This window comes from Equus przewalskii, chromosome 7 (genome assembly GCF_037783145.1).
Source record: "Equus przewalskii isolate Varuska chromosome 7, EquPr2, whole genome shotgun sequence".
Classification (NCBI taxonomy): Eukaryota; Metazoa; Chordata; class Mammalia; order Perissodactyla; family Equidae; genus Equus; species Equus przewalskii.
In genome coordinates, this window is record NC_091837.1 from 59,806,318 (window position 1) to 59,823,089 (window position 16,772).

At 39.6% G+C, this 16,772-nt stretch overlaps 1 long non-coding RNA gene across 10 annotated transcripts in view; it reads left to right on the forward strand.

The window, feature by feature from the left end:
- The window catches only part of LOC139084538 (uncharacterized), a 95,557-nt gene that overhangs the window by 43,270 nt on the left and 35,515 nt on the right, over positions 1-16,772 (forward strand). For 9 of the 10 annotated variants that reach the window (XR_011541990.1, XR_011541993.1, XR_011541989.1 and 6 more), the window contains one exon: positions 14,983-15,174. This is a non-coding gene — a long non-coding RNA (uncharacterized lncRNA). Of the gene's footprint in view, positions 1-9,108; positions 9,241-14,982; positions 15,175-16,772 lie in introns of all 10 variants that reach the window. The other variant, XR_011541986.1, reaches the window with a different exon arrangement.

The window sequence follows — 16,772 nt, forward strand, 5'->3', positions numbered from 1 at the left end:
GAAAGAAAAAAATAATGATTTTTGGATGGATTTCATCTGCGCTGGACACATTGGGACGTGGAGCTGAGGAGAACTGATGTGAAAGATCTTCAAGTTCTTTAGAAACTTTGGCAAAGTCTTAATCCACCTGAGAATTCCTCAGATTGAATGTTTGAAGTGTCATTCTAAATTAGTAACACTGACATCGCAAATTGCTCCCATAAATCAATCTCTCACTCCTCAAAAATGTTCTGTTTACTGATTGCTCTGTCTTCCTTTGGCTGCTTTTTATTAAGCTGGATATATTCTTTTACTATCTTGCTTGTAAATTATTGGAGGATTGTTTTCATTTCTTTTCAAGCCTCAAACTGAAAGGTGAGTTTTAGACACCTTACTATTTGGTTAATATTTTACATTTCAATTTTTCAATTCAAACCAGGGAACCAGAGAAGGGTATGAATAAAACTTAAGCTATAGGTGCACATTTAGAAAAAAGAAAGAGCAAAGGATGAATATGTATGAAACTTATTTAAAATGCCATATTTATGAGGAGAGGAAAAATATTGGAGGCTTGCTTTCCCTTTACATATTTTCAAAACACCACATGGGATTGAGTGAGACCAAGTGAAAAGTATAAAATTTGTTGAGTGTGGTGGGTGTTTGAGTGCAGCAGTGCAGTAAAAAGTTGGCACTGTGAATTATCCAGGGCTTGTGGGTAGGAAGATACATTGAGGGCTTGGGATTAAGGAAAGACATGGGTTCCCTCATGCCTGATTTTCAATGGGACATTTAGAAGGATGCTTTCCCTCTTTCTGGGTTAGTTGATTTCATCCTGGAGGCCAAGAGTGCAAAGGCCACTAGTTGCTCCTCAGCAGGCCAGGATGTGGGCTCGTTTTTGCCTCTGCAACATCCTTATTGCTTCTTTTTACAAATTGCTTCTGTGCCTGCTCTGTACCTGCACCAAATCTAAGTGGTGGTGACAACAATGCCAACTTGTTATAGTAACCTGTGAAAGGGAAGAAGGGGTCAGAGGAAATAGTCAACCCAAGGGATTTGAATTCATCTGGCAATTATTTCACCCATTCTGTGCTCAAGCCTGTTAGGCCCTGAATGATTGAAACAAGAAATGGAAGGGACGGGGGCTGCATTCTCTGATCCAGTGATTCCATATGTTGGTGCCCAAACCATAAAAAGTCACACATAGGCACAGGAGACATGGACAGAGGAGTTAGTGTTCATGAAGAACGTTCTGGTTAAATAAGGTGTGGACAGCTGTTATTTAGGAATCCACGCAACAGTAAACATGAATAATGTAGATCCATGTATTAGCATAGAAAAGTCGCTGATACAGATGGTTGAATAAAAAAAAATAAGCTCAAAGTTATGAGCTACAATGTAATACCTCTTGGTATCATTATAAACCAACTAATCAAAAGTATATATTTCTACCTTATAAGTATGAAAATTCATAGAAAAGAATTGAGATCACGTGTACAAAATAGTCCCTGTGAGGGTACTGGGATGTGGGGAGGGGGCTGGTCAGGAAGTATTTTTGTGTCTCATGACTATAATGCATTTATACATTAATTGAATTAAATGAACAAATTAAAAATAATTAAAAAAATAATTAAAATAATTTAATTATGGGCACCAATAAAAAACTTATTTACCAACAGTGCCTCCTCACCACCATACACATAAAAACAAAGGCATTCCATTTGGGCTTCCTTTTTTCTTGCAGAAACAAGACCCACAGATATATTTCATATTTTAATAAAATGAAATTTTTTTTAATTGATTTCCGTACGATTTTTTCTTTTAAGGTTCCCCCCTCTCCTTTTTCCCCTTCTTTTTCCTGATTTCTCTTCTTCTTTCTCAACTCTATTATTGTGTGTATTCTTCAAGTTTCTCCTCAGCTCCCTCTCCTTTTTTGGGGAATTTTTACTCATTCTCACAGAATCAAAGATAATCTCTAACAGAATGACTTTCTTAATCTCTGTTTTCACGTTTGCTTTTCCCACTCTGTTGGGCATCTCCCCTTGCATGTTCTGGCACGATTTTGGGCTCCGTTTTTCTAAACCTAAAATCATCTCCTCTCTTTCCCAATGTGTTGTTTACCCCAACTTTTGATTTCTGCCAAGATTTTGCCATTTTCCAGTCTCCCACACATAGGGACCTAGTTGACTTTCTAAATCTCCTCTTTTCGTTTTTCTTACCCTTCTCAACATGCCATTCACTCTTCCTTTCCAACGTCTTTTGCATCTATGTTTTCATCTCCATTTGTACATTTCCTTATTGGATTCTCACAACCAAAAGTGGAGTGGAAAATGAGCTGCTTTTTTCAGCAAATGATGGGCTCCAAAAGCTTATTTATCTAAAGGTTTTGACTGAACTGTGATGGTTATTTTGAATTGTTATTTGAATTGCATGGTTACCACTTTTTCCCTCACAATTATTAGTCATTCACCAAGAATTTACCAAGCACCGGTTTTACAATCAGCCATGGGAGATACTATAGACATAGAACACGTGGGCTCTTCTTCTGAGGAACTAATTGATGAAAGAAATCATCAATACGCAAAAGAAGTGGCTTAAAACAAATTTCATAGCACAGAATAATGCACAAAACACAGTGGAAACTAAATCCATGAAGCTGCCCTCCTCTCTTCCTTACTTCTGCAAACATTAAGTATCTACCATGTGCCAGACATTTATCTGGGAGCTGAGGATATGGCATAAATAAGTCAGATAAAGCCTTGCCCTTGTGGGACTCTTATTCAAGTGCAGGGAAATAGATACTAAATGAGCAAGCAAATAATTAAGATGGTTTCTGAGAGTAATAAAAGCTATAAGAAAAAAATAATAGAGGACAATATGACAAAAAGGGCCTGGGGATGAAATTTAGCTGGAAGGGTCAGGAAGCTCTCTCTGAAGAGCTGATATTTGAATTGAGACCTAATGTTGAAAGGGCCAGTTATGGGGAAATCTGAGTCACAGGCGGGGCATGGCCCAATCGCAAAGGCCCAAGGTGGACCTGGGCTTGGTGTGCTTGAGGAATTGCCAGATGAAAGAGGAACTCAAGAATGATGAGCAATAAACTGGGTTGTATTGAATACCATGGGACACAGGTCCTTTGGTAGCTGGGGATCTAGGACAGGACCTGTTTGGAGGGAGCACAATACATCTAGAGGGAAATTTCATCAATGCCCTCTTTGTGACCCTGCCTTGATGAGTAAGTGGCTCTTTCTGACCACATGGACTGTGAAAAACCTCTCTAGAACCCTCCTTCTGCCCCACCACACACGTTTCTATGGAGTAGCATTTAAGTCAGATGGATAAGCAGGGAAAAGGAGAACAAGTTTACCAGGGAAAGGACAAGCCAAGTGAATTAACAACATTTTCCTAATCAGTTTCCAGAGGCATTGGTCTATGCGAGAACGAGATGTTTGATATTCTGGTTGAGTAAGTTCTTGATTCAGGTCATCAATTATGATAATAGAACAAATCAAAAAGTTTCCAGCAAACAGAAATTCTTCATTTCCTGGCTCCTACTCAAGTTTATTGATTGGACTATTGGGTAAGACTATAAATTTCATGTAGAAATGCTAGAAAAGCTTTTGGCTGGGCCCTTGGCTCTTTCCAATGTTAAAAAGGGTTTGAGGTCCTTGTGACACTTTGGATCATTCATCTGTATAGACAGAGACAGGTGCTTCATGGATAAAATTGTCTTCACTCTTGTCATGAGAGGAATGACCAGCCGTATACATTACATATTGAATTGAATATCTACAACCTGAATTTTCTTCCAAAATATTCCCTCAAGTTGTCTTCTAAAATGCTAATCATTAGAACCCCTTCCTTGGAGTTATAAAATATAGATTCCTTCTTCAATAAATATATGTTCCTAGGAGAGGAAGGAGGGCCCCAGTCGTGTGACTCATTCATCTTTCTGAATAGGTTTATCTCAATATTAATATTTATGCATTAACATTAATATCAGTATTTATACATGAAGAGACAGTAGGAAGTAGTAAAAATTACATAAAATATGGAGTCCAAGGGCCTAAGTTCAAGGCCCAGGTCTTCCTCTCACTAGCTGTGTGACTTGGCAAATTGTTGATTTCTATAAACCATAGTTTCCTCCTCTGCTAAACCTAAATTTTATCTGAGGTTTAAATAAGAACGTGTTGTAGTTTTGTGAATATTAAAACACCAAATAAATGTAAACTATTGTAAATATTATCAATAGATTAGTAGAGATTTGTTTTTAAGATTGATTTCTTCATCATTTTGGAAAGGACTGGAATTCTGAAAATCCTGTGGCCTTTGGGTAACTTTGGAATATAGTAAAAAGAATAACGTTTATGATTACTTATTATGTGTTGAAAAGATGCTAAGTGCCTTTCATATATTCTCATTTCATTTTAATAACTGCCTAGTGAGGTAGCTACACCCCAAATACAGTGAGGAGTCAGGATTATATAGGTTAATGAACTTCTTTAAGTCACTTACTAGTAACTAGTGGTGACCTTCAAAGCTTGAGGGCTAGGCATTCAATGACTCTGCCTTCCACTCAGCACAGTGCACCAATGCTGGGTTTTAGAAGAAAGCCAGGGTTGCAAATTTGAGAAATTACAATGCAAGGCAAGTATTCATTGAAGGTGATGGGAGGTAAGAAAAAGGGCTCCCTTGGAGAGCAAGTTGGAAACTATGCTCGTATTCTTCTCAATTTTGCTTGCAGGCATCACTTTGTAAACACACATCATTTTTGTTTTCAGTTCTAATATCCTTCTTGTATTGTGCAATCGGTACCAAGATTGAATGATACCTCCAAATTGCCATTCTTTCCAACATAATTCCCTCTGAGACTTTGTTCTGTGATTTGCACCCAAAGGAAGAGCATCATGACCTTTGTCTCCTTCCCTACCCTTGTTCTTTCACATGATTACCTGGTTTTATCTTTGAGCCATTTGTGTTAAACTCCTAGCACTCTAACCTTCCACTTGTAAAATAGTAGTTTTCCTAAGAGCCAGAAGTGATCTTTTCCTAAAATTTCATGGCAGATACTAGCTCAAGACTGGGAATACAGTAACTAATAGATAAATAGTCACGGATAGGTTGTATTAAAGACATTGGGACTGAGAGTAAACATTAATTATGCTTTCCTTATAATGAATATTCAGTTTAATTTGGCACATTGGCTGAATTATTTTCAACCATTCAGTCTTAGGATTTTATACGTTGTTGAAGGGAATGGGGAGAACAGGTAAGAATAAACACTTTTCTGACACTAGAGATATGGCTAGTCTTCAGACACCCTGAGTGGTGTATTTGCGCTTAGATGACTGAGTGGAGACCACCTTCAATAAAATGCTCTTGAACAGATGCCTTCTTAAAAGTGCCTCCTCCTTAAACTCTAAGTGTTGATATCTTTCTCAGAAATCCGTCTTCAATATCTTTAGGTGACACAAGTTCTCATTAAGTGAAATTCACCCTACTTTGGGCTGTGTCTCGTTCCTCTGAAATCCTAAAGAATTCCATTTCTTTCCCACTACTTAAAATATCTGCTTGAGGAGCCCTCTTCTTTAAATATGAGAACCATATCACCTCAACTGTTTGGACTGTAAGTTCTTGGGGGACAGAGGTCATGTCTTCCTTAGGTCACCTCTCCAAAAAGGTTTGCAAGTCCTGCAAAGTCTTACTCAAATCCAAGATCCTTTAGGAAACCTGTTCTGAATACTCCTGCCCAAACACATACATCTTCTTTCTCCAAATCCCTCTTATATATGTAATCAGTGCTATTTGCTTCATGGTCTTAATTTTTGATGTGGCTATGATTTATCTTCCAAATAATGATTTTAAATCCTTTAAGATAAAGGCCATGAATTGAATTTCTATGCATTTCTTGTAATGCCTACCCAAGGTTTGGGGGAAAAGTGTTCATTTTCCAGTAAATTATGATGAATGAATTGCATGCATACATGCATGAATGAATGAATTTCTCTCCTCATGACTGCATAGCAGTGTGGCATTTATAATTTCTCCCCTGGCATTTCAGTTGGCTTAGTGACTTTTTAGCGGATAATTACTGCACAAATGATTTCTATATCTCTCCACGACCATTTAAAAAGTCGAATTTAGAGAGCAGAATGACTGTCTGTTTGCAGAAACATCTTTCTTTTCCTCAAGAAGGCCCAGCCTTTTACCTTCTTCTACCTGTGCTCGACAATCTGCCCTCTCTCACTAATAAAAATGATTGAAAAGCACCTTGAAAATACAAACTGCCATATAAATGCTAACTGAGGCAATAATAAAACAGTAATAATAACTGTTTGCTGATAAACGTCACTTTCAAGCCCAGGGGAGACATTTCACAGGGGAAAGCAGAACGGGTCCTGTGCTTGTCCCTGGGCAGTGCCTTGCTCTGAATCATACTATTCTCCCTCCATTTGGACACCATCATTTGCAATGGTCATGAAATGGTACTGGTATGTAAAATTATTGTCATCTCCCACATTGTAGAAAGCAATGTGTAGCCAAGTAATCCATTCCCTGACAATTGCCAGAGCTACCTCACTCAAGCAGATCGTTTAGAAAATAAATGGATTTAGGAAGGAGTGCACAAAGACTGCACAGCTCCTCTTGGCTACAGCTCAGCCCCTGATATAGCTGCAGCATCCACTCCAGCTTTGCTCAACCCTAAGTCAAGTTGTATCAAGAAACTGGCTCAGTGTGGACCCAGGGAGTTGCCAGCCAATATGGTGGGATTTGAGAGGCTGTGGGGCATCTTTTGCCATGGACTTCCTCTGTGTATCCACACCTCTTTATCTGATAAGAAATATGAAAGCAAGGACAGAGGATGAGACATAGGGCAGAGTATAATGGGAGACTGTAAGAAGAAAAGAATCCAGAGCATAAAACACAGACCTAAGAGTGCATACCTATAAGAGATGAGGATGGCGTTCTAAGAGAAGTGTTCACCCCCAGAACATGGAAAGTAAGAGAGGAGGAGGAGTAAGGAGGCAAATAAGAGCATACTCTGGTACACTGGGCTTTGGCAATAGAAGGAAAGAAAGAACATGGGAGGAAGAGGGGTCTAGGTATGATGACAACAGTGTTCACACTCATTGTATGGACTATGTCCCCTCCTGATGAGCATTTGCAATTGGACAAATCATTCTCATTCTCCCATGTAGGCCCCTCTTCCTATGCTCAGGTCTCATGGTACTCCTTGGTCCTCTCTATTCTCTCTCAGAGTCCAGTTGAGTCTATATTTTTCTCGCTGTCTCCATGGCTACCACCACAGTTCACCTGGATGTCCCACATGCTACTCATTCTACTTATCCAAAGGTACTCAATATCTTCAGCTTCTCAGAACTAGTTCCTTCCCCGACTTCCTCCGTGTACTGACTTGTATCACCATTCCTTGTCGTTTTATCAGAATCTAGTTGTCATTCTTAATTCCTTCCCCCTTTTTCTGCTTCCTGATTCCCACATCCAGTCAATGAGGAAGACCTCTCATTTATCTTCTGTGCTCATCCCTTCCTCCTCATTCTCAGCAATGCTCCCAGAGATCAACACTTTGAGGTAAAATAACATGGAATGTTTGGAGCTGCGTTTACCTCCGAGTTTACATTCTGGGGAGAGGGACGGCTGTGAAGTTGAGATCTTCTTCTTGGGCAGAGGAGGAGTCTCAGAAAGAAGCTGAGTTTACGTGAAACCTCCTTTAGAGGATAAGTGCAGAAAGCAGGCTTTCATTTATTATCATATATACCTTTCAGTCCCAAGATCAAACACAATGATTTTGTAATATATGATAACATTTATGGCTTTCTGTTGTTTATCATTTTGATATCCCCATATCTATTCCCCTGAATTATTAGAATACAATCTTCATAAGGAAAGGAACTGAGTACTTATCTTCAGTGGTAGTAAGGAAGTGAGCTGCTATGAAGAATGTGGAAGATGCATGCCAATCTTGGGGGGAAGAACTCTAAGAGACAGAGTGAGTTGTGGCAGCTACTGAGAACAGAAAAGACTAGAAGAAACCTGTATTGCCGCCTTCTCCGCTCTCCTGCCCCCAGTAAGATGCACATAGAGCAGGTGCAAAACCCATAAGGTTTTTAGGACAAGGTCATTATATACAAGACACTTTATATATGCCATATCTAGTATGCATTCTAACTCTTCATTTATGCATACTTATTTTCTTATTATAGATAAGGAAACTGAGGATCGATGGTAGAGTTGACCCCTATTATTTTTCCATGGCCAATGCTCCTTCCCCCATTTCTGTTCCTACTGGTCTTTTTCATCTGGTGAGTCTGTCAATAACCTAGCCCTGCTTCTCATGCCTTAAGTCTAAACATGTGATCCAGGCTGATCAATCAAAATACTCCATTCCTCTGCTGAGGGGTCCGGAATGGTCTGGTTACCCAGATGAGCAAAGTTCTTTCTCAGGGATTGATGGAGATACTTTGAAATAGAAGGTGTCTCTTCTTTTAAGAGACGAGCTGGCAGGGCCACATAGGCCTGGAAATTCCCATGGCCGTCTTTACTGCCCTGTGGAATGAACCTGTTGAGATTTAAGCCAGAAAAGAACAGAGCCAGGAGGCATGATGAGACTATGACAGAAGTGAAGGCAATGATGGAGTTCCTCAAAGGCTTCATGCCTTGGCTTCCTTCAGGCCTTCACCCAAACATCACCTTCTCCAACCACTCCTGTCCTGCCCGCTCCTATGCTATTCTTCTACATAGTAATTACCACCATCTGTCATGTTATATATTTAAAGATTTATCTGTTTTGTTCACTATTGAATCTTCCGCACCTTTAACAGCTCTTGACCCAAGCAGGCCCTCTGCCAATATTTGTAGAATGAATAAATGAGTCATCTGAAGTACTTTATCTAGCTCTGACTAAAGAAGTCTCGAACTCTTGGATTTCCTAGTCATAGAAGCCAATATCATCCCTTTTCTATACATGCAAGCTCCAGTCGAATTTATGTCACTTGGAAATAAGAGCCCTGACTAATAAGAAGATGGAGTGCACATGCACAGTTTCACAGCTGCTACATGATAGAGCCAGGGGTGAACCCAGCTCTCACAGACCCTGAACCATTGCTTTTCTAGATGCCAGTGTCCTCGTGGGGCATGATCCATTTGTTCACTGACATTTCAGCCTGGAGGACTTTGAGAGATAATTGTCTCCCAGCAGCTGACACCTAGGGCCACTGGAGAAGAGAAAAGGCTCAAAAGGTGGAGGTAGGAGGCTGGAAATCATGGTATTTTTGGGAAGGGTCGGGATGTGATGATTTCCTATGATTTCCCTTTGTTCAAACTAGCCCAATTAATTCACTCTTTCACCGGGATCAACTGTCTTTATGGAGATATTTTATGATTTATTTAGATTCCTCCAAGCTTTAGCTGAGGCTAAACTTGGGAAAAAAAAAATCCACAGATCCCTGGGGCCAGGCAAGTCTATGTTCACCAAATGAAAACTGTATGATACCTCCCTGGGCTGGGGAAGGATGCAGGCATGGTCCACCCTTGTTGAAGCTCAGGTTATGTGGTAATGGATTATTCCATATATATTTGAAATAAAATACATGACCAAACTAAATTTTAGTTATGGATATTGATTTTATTGACTAAAACTGCCTCTTTACAAACTCCTTGGTTTGTCTAACAGAAGTGTTACCGTTTGACCAGGGTAAACAGGAATGAGGCCTAGAGGTCCACGTACTGAATGAGTAAGGAAGCCTGAAGACTTCTCTTGAGAAGCCGTGTGCAGAATTAAGACATCATTACAGTCCTCCTTTGTGAACCCAGGATTACTCCCTCTCTGATTTCTCTTTTCCCACAGGCTCCTTGTTCCCCTCTCAGACCCCTCATTTATAACAAGTTATAAATGCATAAAAACAAAATCAGTCTAAATCACAGCTCTTCCAAAGGAGGGTTACACTTTGATCACAAAAGAGAACTCCAGTTAAGCTAAAAGTATGCATTTCAATGGGAGAATTGCAGGCACAGTGACCAGAGGAATACTGGGAGGCCCCAAAGTGTTCACATCATCCTTGAAGTCTTCTTATGCAGGCGGATTTTATTAATTCATTGAACCAGACATGGAAGTTTGGGTATTTTTCAATTCAAATGGGACTAGAGGTAGTACTGCAGCCATTTTGATACACATTAGTGTTTAGGCTTCAAGGTGCCTTTAGTGCAACTTGAAATTGTGGGAGGGCATTGCTAATGTGTGAGCCCTGAGTGGGGAAGGCGAGCCCACTGAGAAGGGAAGGCTCTTTCAGGACAAGACGCAATGTGCTGGTGTACGGATGTCAGGGTGGGAGATCCTGATCTGATATAACACTGGGAGAAGCACTTTGCTGACTTGCTGGAGGCTTCTCCAGCATGTGGATGACTCAAGACTTGCAAATCTCCTGTTGTTTTGATTTTCCATCTCCAGCAGCTTTTCTCTTGATCCATTTTAACAGATTCGCTCCAGAACCACACCCTCAATCATGTCACGTGTCCAGATACACACATTCTGGCCACAGCATCCCCCCATGGCAAGTATCTAGGGCCTCTCCCCACTGTTCCTGCTGCCTTGCTTGGCTACACCATTTCCCCCTAAACTATAAAATATCTTAAATTTCCACAACTGTCTGCATTCAACCCTGCCTGTTCTTTAACCTCTAATCTTTAATCTCTTCATCTGAAAAAAAGAAGTACCAACAGATAGAGCTCACTACGTAGACATTTTGTGAGGAGTGATGACTCACTACAAGTAGGGAGGTGAGGCTTCCTGGGGGTGTTGGCTTCATTGGGAATGAGCACTCAAGACATAGAGGCAAAGTGGCAGGGATGTTGCCTGAGGTAGCAGCATCATTTGAGACACAAGGGAGATTCTGTCTCTCTTTCCACACCCTCTGCACATACCCTTCTTAACCATCCTATCATTGTTGGGTGGGTCGGAGCTCAAAACATGCCTGGTGTCCGACTTTCTTTATATGTAGGTCACAGTACCAAATTTCTGAGTTTTCTCTGGTATATCACTTCTCATTCTTGGGCAGTTTTGTGTCTTGGGGAAAGCAAGCCACAACTCTCCATTTCTCTTTCATCTTCTAAAGTGAAGACTTGGGTAGATTGTTTAGGTCAGGACTGCTCTGTAAAACTAGTAACTCTGTCTTTCTCTGTCCCTGTAAGTGTGACTCAACCTACCTGCCCCAAGCTTTGGGGCTATGAAGGGGCACAAGAGGAGTCCCTCTTGAACTTCATGACTAAGCACATGCTTTCATTCACCTTTCACCTACACTGATGTCTCAGGTGTCCTCAGCTATTAATAAATGGGTAAATTTACGTGTGTTGTGAAACCATTCCTTTTGTGTCTGGCTCCCTCGACAGCTCAGTGAGAGGAAGGGCCTCATCTAAGGTAGAATTCTAGTTGGCCTTTTTTTTTTCTGATACCACCCAAATTAGATGCTTAACCTCTCTTATTCCTACTTCCTCCACCATTATCCTTTTTAACGCTACTTTGCCAGCCAAATCATACCTTCTGCCCAAGGAAACAAAGATCTTTAATTTGCATTTTAAATCAATCATTCTGATGGCGGTATGAAATTAAGTAGGGAAGCAATAATCTAGTTGATAAATGACAAGAATGTGGAGATTGAGGGAATCTCATTTTTCCCCTCAATTAAGAGATAGTAGGGTATGGAAAAGAGAGGACATGAGGAAGAGCTGCATGAGAGAGGGTTCCAGGCAGCGGGAATAGATGGTGGTAGCATTTCTCAAGCAGAAAATCTAGGAAGCATTCACATTTTGGAGAGAAGATAACAAGTCATTTAAGAAGACTGTTAATATAACTATGCTGGTCTGCAGATCAAGTGTGGGTCAAAATATTGAAATAAGTGCCCCGCTGCAATACCATAGTGCCCCAGGCACAACGTTGTGCCATCTTAACCATGTTAAATGTGCATATTTTACTTCCCCCTGATAGTCTCAATTCATGGAGTTCCCTCTCTCCCCTCAATTTTGTTCTTCCCTTATTTGCATTAAAATTTCCCAATCTATCATTGCTAGTGATGTTTATTATTTTGATAAACTAATTCACATTCATATGTTAGTAACCAATAATAGCCAGTATTAGTTTTCCTCTCGCAGCAGTGTTTTAGACACACAGGTTCAACTCAGAAAATTGAATTTCAGTGGTAGAATTTTCTGAGCCTCCATTAAAGTCTCTATTTTTAAATGCTCATCCCTAAATGTGTGTGTTTATACATATGTATGCATATGTATGTGTACAGACATAACCCTTTTGTAGTATCCCACCATTGCACCATGAAGGTGTTGCCTACATTTGTAATTGGAGGGCAAGCTGTGTTGTCCCTTCTTATACTCATCATTGCCTTTGTGCTCACTGAGTTGGGGCAAAAATCTGTTTCTTTCTTCCTCTTTCTTTTCCTCTTTCTTTATTTATTTATGGAAGATTGGTTCTGAATAACGGCCACACTGATAATATACTTCTAATTAAGCATTTGGCATTCTTTACTTTCTTGGCAAATGTCGTAGTTTGGAAGTAGTTTAAATATAATAATCTGATTGAATAAGTCTGATATATTTGTATTTTATTTTAATTTATTAAGCAGCTGTTGATTTCTTGGTTGGTCAATATTAGCATTTATTAAGTCGAAGCTATCGTTCTTCAGTCAACTATGACCTTCCAAATTAAGGCATTTAAAAAATATTAACTATAGATGTGTCCACACAGACGTTTTTGAACTTCATTATATAAGCCATGTATTGAAGCAGAATTCATGTTTAATCTTATGAACCAGAAATCTTCCTTCTATGTGTTCTCTAAACTCATATATTACCTTACTTAATATTAAAGATTTCTGCTTATAAGGAATGCCTCATGGTATGGTCCTGGTACACGTTGCTATAGTTGCATGTTGGAGACCCAGGCCTGGTTCTAGCCTTCTGTGATGTGTGACAGCAGCCTCCTATTTCCTATCATTTGAAAAACTCTCACAAGCTTCTCCAGCCAAAAATATCTTCCCCTTGGCTGGTAGTCATGTTGCTTGAAATTGTCAGAGATTCACAGATCTAGGGAGTCCCTTGAGATGATCCTTTTGAAGCCTCCATTCAGTGCTGGAACTCTCTCTACATTCCTCCCATAGATGTTATTATAAGAATGTTCTTAAGTGTATTGGATCTAAATTTGTTAGCTGTAACTTCTATGTAGTGTGATGCTTGTACCCTGTAGAACATGTTCCCTTTAGATATTTAAACAATTATCTTACTGCCACACAATTCCACCATTGGGGCTCCATTTCTTGGAATTTCTTTCCCTTATGTCCCCTTGTGAAAAGCATGCAGATGTGTGAGAATTGTTGGATTATCTTTCCACAAAAAGTGTAATGCCACGAGAAATTAAGAATAGTTTTCTGGAGAGAGATATTTTTCCTAATTCTGAACAACTGTAGCATAGGAGGAATGGAGGCAGGAGGATATGACAATGCTCTCCCATCCTGGTGATAAGAATTTACCAGTCACTACTGTTCCCATATTCCAATAACAAAATGGCAACATTTGGGGAGTAGGGGCATTATAACTACCTAAAATGTGACAGAACATGAAGTGTTGGGGTCCATGAAACTAGCTATGTAAATGATGAAACAAGTCACAGTTCTGGTTATTTTCTAACACTGAAGTATTATCAATATGGAAACTAAAAGCAAAGAAAACATGAGGGTTTTCTTATGAAGGGACATACCACTTCTGCCTCAAACCATACCTTGTCCATCAGTTTTTCTGCTTATTTTGCTGAGGGTGGGGTGTTACACTATGGGATGGCATTGTTATGTGACTCATCGCTACTCCCACTTTGTTACTACTACATCGCTATGCTGTAAATGTAGTCTATGCATAGTAACGAGAACCAAAAAGGAAGTGTGGACAGTTCAGGGTGGAACAAATTCTATAATGGAAACTAATGTTTTACTGATGGTAGATAAGAATAAAATAGAGCAATATTTCAGCATCCTCACCATTACCACCACCAGCAGCACCTGCAGCATCATCGTCATTGCCACCACCATAGTTCTTTTCTTCCTTACTTCTGTCCAACCCTCTTTTGCAATATCCTTTCACATTTGCCTTCTGCCCTAGAGAAACACTTCACCAATCTGCAATGCCATCAGGTTTTATCCTTCCATTTCAGCCAAAATTTTACTCCCTCTTTTACATCCAGATCAAAACTAGTCGCCTCCTTGAACTTCTCCCTGATAGTCTCAACACACAGCGGTTCCTCTCTTCCCTCAATTTGGTTCATGTCATGCTTATGCCATGCATAATATACTTCCAAGTACTTTATATTCCATTTATTGTGTTAATGTCTTATTTCCCCCATCAGAGAGTGAACACCTCTGTTTATGGGGACGTTCTGCTGGACACAGCAGTAGCTTAATAGACACCATAGTCTCTCCTCTGGAGAGTCCCAGATAGAATCTAAGTGGAATTCAGAGAGGTCTGGGCATGGTCTGCTCAAGTCTGGGAATCTCTAGGGAGAGAAATCACCATCACCATGGGGTCAAAAGGAGTTAGTCACAGAAAGATGAACTCTATGGAAAACACAGTGCGTGGGTGTTGATCGGGCAGGAGCAGGAGGGGGATGGCAGATGTAGAACTGAATGCAGCATAATATTTAATGGTCATATTTAATGATTAGCACATTTGGGAATGTCAGAGGGACTATATCAGGGAAGGGTGCTCTGTTGGAGTCTAGATGTCCTACATGAGTAGGTCACAAAAAGAGCTGGTGGAATCTAAGTTATTTTACTGTGACCAGTTTGTACCCATAGATTGGTGAGAGCCATGCACAGTATTATATAACCATTTATTTACACTATTATGGACTAGAGACTTTAAAAGCATGTGTTTCCCAACATTACAAAAAAAAAAAAAAAAGCCCTCCAAAATAGGATTGTTATTTCCATTTTACAGACAAAGGAACTACCAAGGCGCAGAGAAGTCAGGCAACGTACCCAAGGGCACACAGCTCACAAGGGTGTGTGGCTGTGTCTTGATATGGGGCCTAAGTCTCCTTCCATCCTCACTGCTCTGCCTCACTTTGGAGCCATTCAATTGAAGTTTATTGAACGATTGAAAAATCGAAGATCAAGTGAAGAGTTTGAGGTAGGACACTAACTGTGGTTTATATGCATCCCTTTAGGATAGAAGCCAACTTTGCAGCAATAACATTTATTTCATTTTCATGAGATTTTGGTTCTAAAAAAGTCTATAACCCTGTCGATGATGGACATATTTCATGAAAAAACAGCTTTTTAAATACAGATTTGGTATTTTAAAATGGGAGTATGATCATTCTTATTTATTAACAATATTAAACTAAGCACTCTGCTATTCCTCTCTCTTTGCAACAGGGAGAAAGCTTATCCAAGGCCACATGATTCAGGGTGCATCATGGGGACAATATTCTTATTATTCAATATTTAAAAGCAATAATTTCAGGAGACTTAACCTCATGGATTTTCCAATACAGTAAAATTAAATTAAAAACATCCTAAATGCAACTGATATAACCTCTTCATGTGCAATTAGCAAATATTAAATAGAAACTTTAATATTAGCATTATTCTTTATGCCCCAGTGAGTGGGATATTATTTAAATTGATATAACATAAGAGGATATAAATAATTCCTAAGTGTAGATTTAAACTGGAATTTCAGTCAGAGTTTAAAATCAGTGAGTATTATCAATTCCCTATTTCCCAGTGTATCATTTATTACAAGCCTGAAGATTTTTTTTCAAAGAGATTAAATTAGCATTAGGGAAATGATAAACATTATAAATAAATACAAAAATTGCTATTCTGAAGATCCAGTTGAAAAGAAGTAAATGAATTGGTGTGGTATCAAATTCCATCTTCCCTAGAAGAGCTCAGATGCAGTTCCAAGCAGAAGTAATCTTCTATAACTTCTTTTGCAATCAGAAATGAAATATATTAGAGCCTGAAAGTATAATTTCATAATCTACTATTCTAGATACACAAACTTAGATTCAGAAATTGCTGTCGCGTGAGGGGAATTCTGATTCACTTGACACCACTAGTTGGTCAAGGCAGGGGAGAAGTCAGCTCTACTGAAATCTCAGAGTTATTTTCCAAGCCCAAGGGCTGCCTTTGGCTTGTCTGAGGGGGAAGAGCTGAAGGTTTCAGGTGAGCCCTCTCCTTCCCAGACAATCTTCTTTCCAGGTGTGTATGAACTTCTCAATATACAGCTTAGGTTTTTATGATGTAGTGGTGGAATTGGGCTTTTTCTAGTCTTAGTTGTGTCCTGGAGTGGTTTCTGGAAAGGCAAACAGCTTTTACGCCTCCACTCTCTTTTCACATTGAAGATATTGTGTAAAGCAGTGACAATGTGAGGTTCTGCTGAGTTATATGCATATGGAAAATTAAAACTTCTTGTGCTATGTTGGCTATGTTTGTTCATGCCCAGGCATAATGGAGAGTCACCCATCTGGCATTATTTGAGGGTTATCCCCCAAAAAATCCCAATCTAAAATATCTGGGAAGTGCTACCATCTTCAGAATGTCCACTGCTAACATATCACCTTGTTCTTTAAGTGTTATTCTCTCAAGACCTGGGTCTTCATGCTCAGTCTTTTCACCTAACTTGATGTCCAGGAGTCAACCATTGAGTTCCCCACTGCTGTGTCATCCTCTGTAACCAGATAGTATTCCTCAGCGTCTATCCTATCCAGGCCTGGCTTG